The following is a 13,839-nucleotide window of genomic DNA, read 5'->3' on the forward strand; positions in this document are numbered from 1 at the left end:
CTGCAATTTCCCAGCGCTTCCCTATTCTACCTGCCTCAAATGGTTTATTGGGGAATAACACTGGTAAAAGAGAGAAAAAGAATAAAAGGGGAGGAAGCAGGATTGGGGAGGAAGCATGGTCCGACCCACAGTGCTGCCCAGCAATGAGCTCCAGAGCAGAGACTGCCGGTTAAAGGAGCGTCATGTTAAGTGCAAACATTCAGGCTTTGGACCATATCCTCACTTGCTTAATGGCCAGGGCTGCTAGGAAAGCAGCGTGACTTTGGCTCCTAAAGGAGCTCACAGTTAACAGCAGGCCCCTCCTTGAAGGGGAATCTGGGCAGCAGCCAAACCAAATCTCTATCCATGGCACCTTCTCCTCCATTGATATACATATTCCTTTTAAAGAATAAGATCCTGGGGCGCCTGGGTGGCTCAATCGTTAAGCGTCTGCCTTCGGCTCAGGTCATGGTCCCCGGGTCCTGGGATCGAGCCCTGCATCGAGCCCTGCATCGAGCCCCGCATCGAGCCCCGCATCGAGCCCCGCATCAAGCCCACATTGGGATCCCTGCTCAGCGGGAAGCCTGCTTCTCCCTCTCCCACAACCCCCTGCTTGTGTTCCCTCTCTCGCTGTGTCTCTCTCTGTCAAAAAAAAAAAAAAAAAAAAAAGACTAAGATCCTTCACTCAGTTTACAAGGCCATGATGGCTGATCTGAGCCCTGCCCCTCAGCTTCATCAGTTCTAGCCCCTTGGTGTGTGTGGCCTCTGATCTTTCAGTTCCTAGACTTCCTAGATTTCCAACAGGCACAGAAACACAGTACCCAGGGCCAAAGATACCTTTAAGGGTCCACAAAAATGGTATTTCTTTTTAAAATTAGAAGTGAAAAACGAATATAATCCCATCTGGATTAATCTTTATACCAATACACTCATAAAATATAATTTTCTATCTTTTTTGATGAAAGAAGAAGCCCATGAAAGCCAAAATGCCTCAAGTTTGGGAAAGAAAGTCACAATCTGTGCCTACTGTGTTGATCCTCACACTAGGTTCTCTGCCATGATCAGACTCCTTTGCTTAGAGGACTCTTGTCTCTACCCCTTCTTCTAGTTAGCACCTCATTTCTTCAGATTTCCTGTTGCTTTCTGTGACCCCTAAGTGTATAATGTCAGCCCAGACTCTTCCCTGAACTCCAGACTAAAATAGCTGCCTACCTCCTTGACACTCCACTTGAAGGTCTAATGAACATCTTACAGGCTCCAAGCCAAACACTGGTGCTTCCCCCGTTCCCAGCCCCTTTCACAGTTTTGCCTGTGTTGGTCATTAGCACTTTTGTTCTTTCCCTGGTGCAGGCTGAAACCTCATTGGTATCCACACTCTCCTGATTCATATCCTGCATGTGATTGGGCAGCAGGTCCTGACAGCATCATGCTCAAAACTACCAAGAATGCAGCCTGCTTTAACTTCCTGCCTGGCTGCCAGCATCTCTCACAGCGATCGTGTCACCAGCCTCCCTGCGTCTACCCTTAACCCCAAGTCCATCTTCCCACAGCAGCCAGAGAAGTCCTGTAGCACCACCCTCCTTTGCTTAAGAATTTCACGAGTTTCCAACTCCTTCATGGTAAAAGTCCATACCACAGCCTAAAAGGCCTGACCAGGTCAGCTGCTGTTGTCTTTCTGAATTGATTGTCCACTCCTTTCCCTCTGACTCACTCAGTTCCAGCCACACGGGTTCTCTCCCCGGTGCTCTCACATGCGCAATATGCTCCCACCTCAGGGCCTTTGCACATGCTGTACCCCTTGTCTGGAACACCCTTCCACCGCCCCTCTACCCAGCTCATTCCTTCACCTCTTTAGGTCCTTACCCATACCTGGCACATACTAGATGCTCAATTAATTCATTGAAAAAACAGTCAATTGAATTGTGACAACTAGTGACAACTGAACAAGTCTTATTAGAAACGTGATCTCTCTGAACATTTTAGCATATTTACTTTCATTAGTTGTTTTCTTCCCTTTGTGCTTTTTTTTGGCCCTAGTTAAGAACATACCATATAGAATTTTTCTTATATAACATTATATCAAGATTAAAAACAATGACTATTTCTGTTTTGACCAAAAGCCATTGGTAACTGGGAATATGTATCAGTCAGTTATTACCATAAGAAAATGGTGCAACAAACTGCCCTTAAAATTCAGTGGCTTAGGGGCACCTGGGAGGCTCAGTTGGTTAAGCATCTGCCTTTGGCTCAGGTCATGATTCCAGGGACCCGGGATAGAGCCCCACTTTGGGCTCCCTGCTCGGCGGGGAGCCTGCTTCTCCCTCTTCCCCCTGTTCTTGCTCTCTATCTCAAATAAATAAATAAAATCTTAAAAAAAAATTCGGTGGCTTAAAACAATAGTCATTTCATCTGGCACATAAACCCCCAGGTCAACTTGGGGTTTGCTGATCTAAGCTGGGTTTAGCTGAGCTGGCCTTCAGGCTTCATGAAGAGCAGATCTGCTCCGTTTGTCTCCCATCTTCCTTAGACCAGTGTGTTAGCCATCTTGTTCTTGTAGTGGCAATGGCAGAAACACAAAAGGGTAAGTCCAACACAATAGCACATTCTACACCTCTACTCACATTACAGCCGTTAACCCCCTTTTTGCCAAAGCAAATCTCATGCCTTAGTCCAAAGTCAGGGGCAAGGAAACACAGTATATATTAGTTATCCACTGCCATACAAAAATTACCCCAAAATATAGTGGCTTAAAACAAGAGTAGTAAGCTTTTCCTATGAAGCCAGATAGTAAATATTTTTTTTTTATTTTTTAAATATTTTATTTATTTATTTGACAGAGAGAGAGATAGCAAGAGAGGGAACACAAGCAGGGGGAGTGGGAGAGGGAGAAGCAGGCTTCCTGCAGAGCAGGGAGCCCGATGCGGGACTCGATCCCAGGACCCTGGGACCATGACCTGAGTCGAAGGCAGACGCTTAACGACTGAGCCACCCAGGCATCCCAGATGGTAAATATTTTAGATTTGGTCTCTGTTGTAACTACTCTTTTGTAGTTTTGTTATAGACAATAAGTAATGAACGGACATGGCTGTGTTCCCATAAACTCTGTGGACAGTGAAAAATTTGAATTTCATATAATTTTCACATGTCATACAATACAATTCTTTTGATTTTTTTTTTTTTAGCTATTTAAAGGTATAAAAACTATTGTTTGTGAGCCATCCAAAGCCAAACCAAACCAAAAAAAAAAAAAGAGAGAGAGAGAGATAGCAACTAGATTAGGCCTGGAGGCTGTAGTTTGTTGACTCCTAGCTTAAAACAACAAACATTTGATATCCTCACAGTTTCTGTAGGTCAAGATTTTGGAGCAGTTTAACTGGATGGTTCTTCCTCAGGGTGTCTCATGAGGCTGTAATCAAGGTATTGTCTGGGGCTGTGGTCATGTGAGACTTAGCTGTAAGAGAGGGTACGTTTTACAAGTTTATTTATGTAGTTGTTGGCAAGAGGCCTCAGATCCTCATTTCTTGAGCCTCTGTACATGGCTACTTGAGTGTCCTCATAACATGGCATCTGGCTTCCTCCAGAATGAGAAGAGAAACAATCAAGACTAAAGTCACAGTGTCTTTTATCATCTGCTCTTAGAAGGGGTGTACCACCATTTCTGCCACATTCTATGAGTCACACAAACCAATCCCGGCACAGTGTGGAAGGAGGGCACCACAGGACCGTGTGAGTTCCAGGGGTGGGGAACCACCGGAGGCCATCTTGGCAGCTGCCTATAACACAGCACCTATTTATTTTCTTTCTACTTAATCTCTTGTGAAACATGGTCTGTCAGGCTGTAAAGTTTTCCATGGTCTGGATTTTCCTCATCACACCCTCATGGTACAATTTAGGATGTTTTCCTGTCATCTATGTTCCCTGAAGTTTGCAGGCCAGGCTTCTTTCTTGCCTAGAGTCATTCCTGCCTTGGTATTTTTGGTTACACTGTACTCATGACCTGACATCTCCATTCTACACCTCCTCCACACAAGATTCCTTGAGGGCTGCAGGCTGCAAGTGTCCCTTGGATGAATCTTCCTTAAGGACTATAGGCTACATACATCTCTTAGGTCTCTCAGTTGAACAGCCAAGTAATTCAGTAAGGAGAAAAGTGGAAGCCCCATGACTGCCAATGAGCTCAGGTCACAATGCTGGGAGGATCAGAGTTCAAGACCACTGGGACCACGGAGTGTCCTGAAGATGATATTACTGGGGCACAGGAGGATTACTCTGGCATCAAGGTGAGTCACAGAGCAAAGATTAAAGAGAACAGCTTAAGACTGCTTCAGTAATCCAAGTATGAGGTAGTAGGGTCCAGACTCTTCCCTCATAGTTCCTTTTAACTCCATCTCCTCTGTGCATTTACCAACACTATTCAGTTCCTACTCAATGCCAGGAAGCTGTTGTGCTAGGGGCTGCAAATTCTCTGGAAAATCTTCATGTATACAAGTCGTCATCACACATCATGATAAGCGTGGCAAGTGAAAAGAACAAGAAAATATGAGGGAACAAAGAAGAAAGGACCCAAGGTCATATGGACTGTATTAGTTTCCTATTGCTGCTGTAACATTACCACAAACCTAGTGGTTTAAAATAACACAAATTTATTATCTTATAGTTCTGGAGGTCAGAAGTCTAAAATGGGTTAGTATTCCCCCTGGAGACTCTTGAGGGAGAATCCATCTCCTTGCCTTGTCCAGCTTCTAGAAACCACTCACACTGTGTACTTCATGACCCTAAATCACTCCCAACTTCTGATTCTATCACCAAAACTCCTCTAATTCTGACTCTCCTGCATGCCTCTTACACTTTTGAGGACCCTTGTGATTACATTGGGCCCACCCACATGATCCAAGTTGGTCAACAAATAATCTTGGCTCTCTCGTGCCAGATGCTGGGACTAAAAGGGCAAACCAACAGAGGTGGTATTTGCCTGTATGCATCTATCACCATAGCAGAGGTAGATATTCTAGAAAAAAATATAAACACTTAAGGGCAATGATTGGTTAAGTTTAAGTAGGAAGATGACACAATCTGGCTTACATTTTTGAAAGATTGTGCTGGATAAGTGTCGGGACAGAGGTAAGAACAGAAGAAGGAATGACAGTGAAAGCACCACCGTAGTAGTTAGTTCCTCTGACAAGTGCACGGGCTCGGAGTAGGATAGGGCAATGGAAATGCAAAGGAGACCAACTGAATGTATACTTAAGGTGGACTCAAAATTTGGTGATTGAGTCAAAATGGAGGTGGAGGGTCCATGGCTGCTGGCATGAGCAACTGGGTTAATGGTGATACTGTCCACTGGTGGAGAAACGCCAGGATAAGGGTAGGTAGGGATGTGGGATTAGTATTCAATTTTGACAAGCTGTGGTTGTAGGATAAATAGAGATGCTCAGCAGACAGCTGAATGTGTCCAATGCTCAGAAAAGAATCTGGGATGAAGCTATAGAAGCATGATTTATCAACTGTAAAAACGGTGTTTGAATCCAGGAGAATGAAAGAGATTACACAAGAAGGGGAGAAAAAAAGGGCTTGGGACTAGTCCTCAAAGAATTGGGGTCCAAAAGAGCATCTACAAAAGAAGAGGGAGGAGCGAGCAGTAGCTTAGACTGATCTATCTTCCAATGAGCCACCTCAACGGGCTGGGTTCACTCTCTCTGCTCACAGCTCAATCACTCCTTGCAAGGCAGATTTGAAAACAAATCCACATGCTTCCAATGTGCTTCTTCACTTAATATCACTATAGTCTCTCTAGGAGTTTTTCTGTAAGCACTTAAAATTATGTTTTTTCCAGATTGGGAAACTAGACTCAAAAGTAAAGAGTTAACCAGAAAGTAGGACATTTCTCTTAGAAGCATAGGCTGTCTTGAAATAGATTCACAAAGGATGAACTCTATCCCTCCATATTTGTCAGAGACCAGGAATGTGAAGCCCACTTAAAGAAGAGGCAGGAGGACCATGAAAGACAGGTGGAACGTGTCAGGAAACACTGATTCAGGGCAGAGGCTGCAATAATAATGAATTTGGGGGGAAAGCTGATTAGGACTTGATCCTTCTTCCACTGTAGTGACATCAGAGAAGTCATACTCTAGAGAGATCATATAAACGTAATGAATATAGAGAACTTCGAACAGAGCTCAACCCTCTTAAATTACAGCAAATTCACTCAGGAGACAAACTTCACAAATGTGTTGAGTGTGGGAGAGTTTTCACTGAGAAATATTGCCTTTCATAGGTTTCAGAACTCATACAGCATAAAAACCATATAAATGTATAAACACAAATTATCCCTGGGACGCCTGGGTGGCTCAGTCAGTTAAGTGGCTGCCTTCGGCTCAGGTCATGATCTCAGGGTCCTGGGATCGAGTCCCGCATCGGGCTCTCTGCTCAGTGGGGAGCTTGCTTCTCCCTCTCCCTATGCTTGTGCTCTCTCTGTCAAATAAATAAAATCTTTAAAAAAACAAAAACAAAAACAAATTATCCCTTACTCAGTATGAGAGAATTTACACTTAAGAGAAACTTTAGGGGTGCCTGGGTGGCTCAGTGGTGAAGCATTTGCCTTCGGCTCAGGTCATGATCCCAGGGTCCTGGGATCGAGCCCCACATCGGGCTTCCTGCTCAGTGGAAAGCCTGCTTCTCCCTCTCCTGCTTCCCCTGCTTGTGTTCCCTTTCTCACTGTGTCTCTCTCTGTCAAATAAATAAATAAAGTATTTTATTTATTTATTTGTCAGAGAGAACAGAAGCAGGGGGAGTGGCAGGCAGAGGGAGAAGCAGGCTCCCCGCTAAGCAGGGGGCTAGATGCGGGACTCGATCCCAGGACACCGGGATCATGACCTGAGCCATAGGCAGATGCTTAACCCACTGAGCCACCCAGGTGTCCCAATAAATAAAATCTTTAAAAAAATAAAACCTTTTAAAAAAAGAGAAACTTTATGTTTGCAGTGAATTCAGGGAATAATTTTCAAGGACGGACCGCTTTACTCTACATCTAAGAATTTATAAAGAAGGGAAACACCACAATGCAATCATTCAGGAAAAGTGTCGTGCTTTTCTCCTTCCTTTCTCGACACCACAGAAAGCACACTGGAGAGAAACCTATGGACACACTCATTGTGGGAAAGGCATTAAACATAGCACTTACGTTGCTACACCAGAGAACTCATACTGGGAAATCCTAAGTATGTAATCAATGTGGAAGAGCCTTCAGGAGGTGTTCTCACTTCTTTCAACACAAGAGGACTCATACTAGAGAACACTATGAATAGAGTCAATGTTGGCAGGCTTTCAGCTATGGCTATCACCTTATTTGACCCTGGGAAATTCATATAGATTTGAGAAACTCATTGATTGTAATCAATATGGAAAAGCTGTTAGTTGGAGTTCCATTTTATTTGACATCAGAAATAAACCACAAAGGAGGCAGAATCCACAAAGTGTTTTTGACCCATAAACAGGTATCTGCATGTGATAAGACTGCACTTGTGGTTCCCTGCAGTCATGGATAAGCAATTATGTTCTACATATGCCCTTGATTTGCCATAGAAACACCATTTAATGGGACTCAGGGTCTAGGCATGATGGACAATGTATCATAGAAATGACTGCCATAGATAATAAAATGTAAATGTTATAAGGATACCATAACTTTCTACAACTTATATGAATTAGAGAACCACCAAATTTTAAGTGTCATATAGAGATCATTCATCTTTTCGTATCATGGGGATAGACATATACATGATTTTATAGTATTCATAGGAGAGAACTGAAGAATATGCCATCTGTTTTTCCCTGCATAATCCAAATGCCATCACTTCAAACAAATCAAGGAGCTTTACACTAACTCACCAATATTTCACCTATGACATTCTACTATTAACTTTAAGAAAGGTATCATAAAGAGTTCTGTGCATCTTCACACTTCTAGGTGCTCAGCCAGGATCCAGGTAGGAATAAAAAGACTTACCGCAGCCTGGTGAAATGTCCATACTCCAAGGCTAATGCAAACCTCATAAACTTCAACTAAAATCTCTCAAAAAGATGGGATCAGGAGGCAGCCTGACCCATAGCTGCCCAAAAGGCTATCTGGTGTGTTCTGGGGAAAATGTGAGGGAGAATGTCCTACACATGAATGCTGAAGACATCCCTCTCCCTCCCCCTTTATGAGAATCCTTTGAAATTCTGACTTTCCTCCTAGACCCAAGGGAGAGCTCCTGCTCCTCTCATACTCCATGGAATACCACTTTTCCTTTCCAGCACAACCATCAGATCCTTTCCCAGGATCACAATCTCTTTGCTGTCCCCTGGATGTTGAGACTTCATTCAGTTCCAGACCTCTGCTGGTAGCAAGCCTAGAAACTTCCAACATCACCTGCTCTCAAATGTAGCATGTGGCCTTATAACTCAACTTGATGAGAGGCCTCTGGGGCAGATGAGCTTCACCTAAGAAGACTTCTTTTGTGCCTGTGGCTGAGTCACCCTCCTCATTGTGGAGAGCCCATCTCCCTCTACAGATGCCAAAATGTCAGCCACTCCTTTACCAGCTTTTCTTACAAACAGGACATAGACACAAGTATCAATCCTGACTAGTGGGGTCTGAGGAAGTCTACAAGAAGGGTTTCTGGAAAGATTTTTATCCCTTCTCTGTGCTAAGTAGAGTAACGGCTCCCAAAGATGCCCATATTCTAATGCCCGGAACCTGTGAATGTGCTATTTTATAGGGCAAAAGGGACTTCACAAATGTAATTAAGTTAAAGATCTTAAGATGGGGAGATCATCCTTGATTACATGTGCTGGGCCCAAGGTCAACACAACTGGCCTTGTTTAAGAGAGGCAGGAGAAGCAGAATCCGAGAAAGCAATGTGATGATTGAAGCAGAGGTCAGAGTCAGAGGGAGACTTGAACATGGCACACTGCTGGCTTTGGTGATAGAGGAAGAGACCATGGGCCAACGAAGGCAGGAAGTCTCCAAAAGTGGAAAGGGCAAGGAAACGGATTCTCCCTTAGAGCCTCTGAAAGGAATGCAGCTCTTCCAACATCTTGATTTTAGCCCCATTAAGACCTATTTTGGACATTTTGTTTAATTTGAGAGAGAGAGCAGAGCCAGAGAGAACACAAGTGGGGGAGAGGGGCAGAGAGAGAGGGAGAAGCAGACTCCCCACTGAGCAGGGAGCCAGATGCGGGGTTCGATTCCAGGACCCTGCAGATCATGACCTGAGCCAAAGGCAGACGCTTAACCAACTGAGCCACCCAGGTGCCCCTATTTTGGACTTCTGAACTCCAGAGCTGTGAGATGATAAAATTGTGTTGTTTTAAAGCCACAAAACTTGTGGTAAAGTAGCACAGGAAACAAATATACTCCCTGATGCCATTATCTTCAGCCAAATGTTGCATGGCTCCATTTGAAACTGTGATAACCACTTTGAGACCATGGGGACACAAGCCTTAGAAAGAACCAAGACAATACACTAAGGAGGGTTGAACCAAAAGATGGACAGTACCTGGCTAAAGGTGATAGAAGAGCCCAGGGACTATCCCTGGAAGCCCTTTGCTTCTGGATTTTATGGTCAGATAATGAATCGTGGCATATTTTGTTACTTGGTGGGGGGGCACCACAAATTTCTTGAATTATAACCCTTTCTTGCTCCCAACCAGCTTCTACTTTCAAGTCTCTTCCTCAGTCATGGTGAAACACGATTTAGGGAGGGAAGTAGCCATCACAGGTAACCAAGTTCCGCAAGCTCAGGCTGACCCTTGCTCACTTGATTTAGAGCCAACCCTCAGGAGGTGGACACCCCACAAAGAGCACAGATCCATGGCAATCAGCAGGAAGAGCCAAGTCATCTCAGTTGCAATCTGAGGCACAGTCAAGGGGCTGCAGAGAAGGCAGAGAGACATTTCAGAGACCATGGGTATGATGTGAAAACACAGAGTGGGACCAAGGCAAGATGGTGCCTTCATCAAATTACACATGCAGACATGGGTACAGTCTCTCCCTCAAGTCCCTCTTCATAGTAGGGGACATAAGAGTGCTTGAAACAAACCACACACCTCTATCTAAAAAATGTGCCAATTTGCTGAACCACAAAATGAGTCTCCCACCACCACCATAAAAGAATGTTCTGATTACAACTGTATGCTATGGATGAAGTCTAAATTTATTGGCAAAAAAACAAGGGACATTTTTGAAGTAGTAGTTTCTGGGACCATTTCTTCTTAAGATGAGTTTGAATCCATCTTGATTGTTCTTTTTTTTTTTTTAAGATTTATTTATTTGAGAGAGAGTGGGTGGGAAGGGGCAGAGGGAAAGGGAGAGTCTTAAGGAGACTCCACTCTGAGCTTGGAGCCCAACTCGGGGCTCGACACAGGGCTTGATCCCACGACCCTGAGATCACGACCTGAGCAGAAACCAAGAGTTGGACGCTTAACTCACTGTACCACCCATGCGCACCAATCTTGACTGTTCTTGTGAAAAACTAGTCAGTTCCTTTCCTCACACTTTGAGGAAGAAGGAAATACAGAGTAAAGTCCAAGGTCCAGAATCCCAAAGGGCCCTGCTATAATCCTGTTTCCTCTTGAACTGAGCCTAGTGATCATTTGGGATTTACAATTGGACTTCCAATCCTGGAACATGATAAGCATTTTTATTTATGCAAGTTTACTTGTAACTCTTTCCAGAAACTTTTCATGTAGGTCCCCTGAATTTCCCAACAAATTAATCCCAGATATTTTATGTATATTTATTTACATGGTATTACTATTTATATAGTAATAATTTATAGGTAAAATGCTGATTTATTCCTGCTTCTCCAACTTCAAGTTCTAAAGGTCTGAGGAGTTCTGAGACATGTCCTAGAAGCCTGTGTTGTTGTTGTTGTTGTTTTAAACTTTTTCTTTTTTTAAAGATTTTATTTATTTGACAGATAGAGACATAGTGAGAGAGGGAACACAAGCAGGGGGAGTGGGAGAGGGAGAAGCAGGCTTCCCGCAGAGTGAGCAGGGAGCCCGATGCGGGGCTCGATCCCAGGACCCAGGGATCATGACCTGAGCCGAAGGCAGATGCTTAACGACTGAGCCACCCAGGCGCCCAGGCCTGTGTTTTAAAGACAAAGAGATGTGCCTTTCTTCTTTGTGACTTTTAAACATGGGTTCCCCTTCACATGAAACAATCTGAAATGCTCTGTGATGAAAGAAGAATAGAGAATGGTGAGTGGAAATCAAATCAGGCCCATGACTCAGTCTCACGGCAGGTTTAGGACTCAACTGAATGCCACCAGCTGCCATAGTGATTTGGCCAATATAGTTTTATATCTCTTATTCTTACTCATATGTTGTTTAAATTAAATTTACAGAGGAATGAAACAAGTAGTATTGCTAATCTAGCCATTTTTACATGATCCACAATGCCTTTTCTGCAGTTCTAAATTCCCAAACCTTTTCTAATCAAGTTTCTTCCCCTATTATGTATCTGCCAAATTTACCAGAAATAACCACACTGTTTACATATTGTCTTTCTCCATCCTAGTGTGACTCTCCATGTATTTTGCTACAGATGTATGTATATATGGCCAGATGTTGCTTCAGGCCCGCTCAGGATGTTACATACTGTGTGGTATATGCACCTTACTATCCTGCTAAAATCCAAACACTTGTGGATTCCAAAATAGTTCTGGCCCTGAAGGCTTTAATGAAGGATTGGGGCCCTGAGTGCAAACAGGATGCATAACATTTTTGATATTTTACATGCATAATAGTTAACATTTGTTCAGAAATGCTTTAACCTAATCAAATTACAGTAAATTAAGTAGCATGCTTAATTTCCTAAATGAGAAAAAGAACATGATATTGTTAAAAGTTGTATTAAAGTGGATTTCATGAATCAATCTTCAATAATATACTTATTGAAAATTACCTTTTAACCACATATCATGTTTTTATCCCATACCATATAAACAGAAATAAATAACCAAAAGAACTTCCAAGGGGGCTTGTTTCCTAAAGTTGTTAAAGTTCTTCAAATCTGATGGCAAACCACTACAAGCATCCCCAGTCACATCCAAAATGAAGCAATAATGACTTGACTCATTAATGTGGCTCTATTGTACTACCTAGGGCTATGTAACATCAATTTTTTAAAGTCAAAACATGGAAAAGGAAAAAGCCAAATTACTTATGGAATGGGGCTGGTGTTTTACCTACAGTGGCCACGAAAAATCCAAGGAAACGCTATTAAAATGAAAGACATCTGTATGGTCTCTGAGTAAATACTAATCAAAATCAAGACTGTCTAATTGCAACAAATAAGATGAACAACGTGCAGCCTGTAGGTGGATGCTCTCCACAGTGACCATAAAAATTAACAACTCCTGGAACAAGTTTGGCAGGCAGTGGGCAGGATGACCCAAAGGGATGCATAGGGCTGCTAAAACCTGCTAGGAAACTCCGAGAGGAGAGTACACCAGGTGCCGGGCCCAAGGATGGTAGGAGAGCCCCACGATCATCAGAGCCTGGGCCCTGAGGAAGACAAGACCACAGGAGGCCCTGGGACCTAAGGAAGATGAGAGAATGAGAATAGCAGATCCTGGACTCCGAGGAAGAGAAGACGTTATTTAGTCCTTGGCTCCCAAGGAAGCTGAGAACACACCCGATCCTGGGCAGCGACAGACTTCTCGTTTCCTAGACACGGGCACCTCGGCTCACAGAAGAGGTCGGCGGGCAGGGGACCCTACCCCCCTCACCCCCCCCCCCGACAAGGGTCTTCGCTTACCCAAACTTTAGTCAGGCTCCCCTGCACCCTCTCCCTAACAAGGCCCATCCACGCACTTCCTCCTAGGATCTAGTTTTTGCGAGAATCCTAGTGAGTCAGTTGAACGAGACTGCTCTACCTTCAAATCTGGTCGAACTTCTCCCCCCCACTGTTGCCCCCCAGGGCTACGTGATCACCCTGGTCGGCCTCCCGCAGGAATCTCATTAGGCTGGTTCGGCCAGAAGCCCCCAGTGTAATTTTCTGTCAGCCCACAAAGCCCACCGCCCCGACCCACACTCCAGCTTGCTTCTTAGCTGTAAATCCCACTTGATCCAGTCGTGTTCGGAGCTGAGCCCAGCTCTAGACTGCAGTGCCTCTTCCCCTGACATTTTGGGAACACAAGGTTTCCACAGCTCTAACTTCCGTCTAGCTCCGCTTTTGACCACGCACCCGCCACAGCCCTGCTCAGGGCACCACTAGCCCTGCCCTCCTCCCCACCCCTTGAGCGGACTTCAGGCCGGGCCCTCCTCCCACCCTCTCCCCCTCCCCACGGAGGGCACAGAACCCCGCCACCCGCGCGTTCTGGGCGGGCCCCACTCGCCTCTCCTCTCAGAGACCCGGGACGATCTGAGCCCCGCCGCCGGCACGCTCCCCGGCCTCCCCCCTCCGCCCCTTCTTCGGCCCCGCAGACAGGGACCCGCACTCAGCGCCGCCCCCACTCACTTCCGCCGATCCCCTCGCGGCCTCTTCCCGGGACGTGGGCGGACTTCAGCCCCGCCCTCCACAGTACTCGCCCGTCCCTCCTCCTCCCTCGAGCCTGGCCGCACGTCAAGCCCGCCCCCTGCACGCTCCCCGCGCCCTGTTCCCACCCCTCCTTCCTCCGCACTGGGTGGGAGTAGCGGTTAGCCCCGGCCCTCTACGCTTCCGTGCCGGCCCGCTCTTCCTCCTCCGCGCAGGGACGTAGTCGTCCGGCCCGCCAAACCCCCCACCCCACTTTAACCAACTTCCGGCCCGCCCCTTCTGCCTCCTTCCCTCCCTAACTTCCGGCTCATCCCACGAGTGGTCGCCCTCGTGGC

Source organism: Eumetopias jubatus, unplaced genomic scaffold, assembly GCF_037043125.1.
Source record: "Eumetopias jubatus isolate StellerSeaLion01/CBP00866 unplaced genomic scaffold, mEumJub1_p1.0 scaffold_10, whole genome shotgun sequence".
Taxonomy (NCBI): domain Eukaryota; kingdom Metazoa; phylum Chordata; class Mammalia; order Carnivora; family Otariidae; genus Eumetopias; species Eumetopias jubatus.